Below are 1,919 nucleotides of genomic sequence, written 5' to 3' on the forward strand. Positions count from 1 at the left end.
AGCTGACGCCGGGACCCGACAGCGCCGCCTGCCGGGCGGAGAGCGCGCCGCCTTCTCTGGGCCGGGGGGAGGGCACCGCTTTCAAAACCCGGCTTTGGCTTGGAGCGCTAGGAATGCTGAGCGTCCTCAATTCTTGCCTCTTGGGATCTTGACTTGGAGCTTTAGCCTCCCTGGAAAAGATCTTAAACGCAAACTGAAGCACACCTCCTTGGCTAGCTTGGGCAGGGACGAGACAATGGAGTAGAGGCAACACAGGTGGTACTCTGGAGGAGCAAGAGCTGAATTCCCTACAGTGACGCTCTACCTCCGTCCCTTTTTAAAGAACTAGAGTCTTTGTTAAGCTCTGAGGCCAGAAATACCAAGGACTGATTCAGTGTTGCTTCTCAATTTAGACGTAGTACCTCCAAAACTGAAACAGCGTAATGAAATGTTGGGCTACCAATGTAGAAGAGTGTGACTGAAGTCTTGGATCTTGAATTACAGGACTCATGATTCACCTTTGAAAAAAGGGAACATGAAACTAATGATAGATGTACGGTCCCGCTGTTCTCAGAGGCAAAAATTGACTCAGAGAAATCATAATGTCATCACTATTACAAGATAATTTTTGAAAGTTTGACACAGAAAAGGTTCTGGTACAATGTAAATATTTAAAGTGGAGAAATAAAAATATAAGGACACAGTAAAATTACAATATACCTCTTTTAAAACAAAGGAATATTTTTGAAATGATGGCTTGATAAAGAAAATTCTGCTTATTGATGTTCTGTATTATTTCAAAGCTATGATTACTGATTCCCAGACACCAAACATAAAGCTTTGTAAAATTTTTGTTTACTTTCTTGTTTTTTGAGTCAGGGTCTCATGATATAGCTCAGCTGGCCTCAAACTCACAGTGATCTTCCTGCATTAACCTTCCACTGCTGGGACTACAGGTGTGCACCACCACATAAAGCTAAAGCAATTATAAGTAAATACTGTAAATACTCTGTAGACACATGTTTCAGACAATTTTTCCAAAACCAGTATTTGGAATTTTTTAAAAGTTGATTGTTGCTGAAGAAGTTCTTGTTCTAATGCAGTAATTGAAATAATTACAGAAACCTCACTTAACTGTTATTTTGTTTCATTTCACCTATTTGAAAGGTGATCTCAGTTCTTCATATCCTCAATTTTTAAACTGCAAGATTTTCAAGTGCTTAAATACATTTTATATTAAAATACACAGTATTCTTAGAACAGCATGCTCTCTCAGTTTAAAATACTGTGCTATTTTCTAGTCACACCTTTGTAAACACTTGCTTTATTCTATGATGTGGGAAAGCGGCGCAGTTCTCCTTGGAGCAGCTTGATAGGATGAAAATGCTCCACATTCAAAGTTGTGCCAAATGTGATACCAATCGTGTGTCTCCTAACTTCACACATGTACTCTGAGCCTGAAGTTGCTCATCTAAAATGTTAAGGCATTCTTTAAATACTGCCCAGTTATATTCTAAGCTATTTTTAATTCTTATCCTTCCAAACGCTCCATCAAAATGAAACTTAAAAACACCTGTTAAAACACCTTTCCCTTCTATTCCAATAGAGTCGTGGCCGCTTTCTACAAATGGCCACTTGTGGGCGCTGTGGTAACAGCGCCAGCAGGTCTGGAGCGGCCTGGGGGCGGGGACCGAGGGCCTTAGACGTCGACGCCGGCGTGGGCGTGCGCGGTGCACACTGGGAGCTGTCACTAGGCCCTTCGGCTCTCGGCCTTCGCGTAGCTCCCTCTCTGGCCAGGAGAGCGGCGCCGGCGGGAAGCGTCTGAGCCCACGGCAGGTAACCGCGTCGTATTTTCACGCGCGGCCGCGAGGCTGGCTGCCAGCCCCAAGCAACCTCCTCCTCCCGGCTCGTTCGGCAGCCGCAGGGACGCTCGGCGGGTC

The 1,919-nt window shown here is 44.6% G+C and overlaps 1 protein-coding gene across 12 annotated transcripts in view; it reads left to right on the forward strand.

The window, feature by feature from the left end:
- Positions 1–1,722: 1,722 nt before the first annotated feature.
- Positions 1,723–1,919, forward strand: part of Dop1a (DOP1 leucine zipper like protein A) — an 89,273-nt gene continuing 89,076 nt past the window's right edge. For all 12 annotated transcript variants that reach the window (XM_010631136.3, XM_010631135.3, XM_033763356.1 and 9 more), the window contains exon 1: positions 1,723–1,815. The gene's annotated coding sequence lies outside the window, so the exon portion shown is untranslated. The remainder of the gene's footprint in view (positions 1,816–1,919) is intronic.

The sequence above is a fragment of the Fukomys damarensis genome, unplaced genomic scaffold (assembly GCF_012274545.1).
Source record: "Fukomys damarensis isolate Sample0158 unplaced genomic scaffold, DMR_v1.0_HiC HiC_scaffold_14, whole genome shotgun sequence".
Taxonomy (NCBI): Eukaryota; Metazoa; Chordata; class Mammalia; order Rodentia; family Bathyergidae; genus Fukomys; species Fukomys damarensis.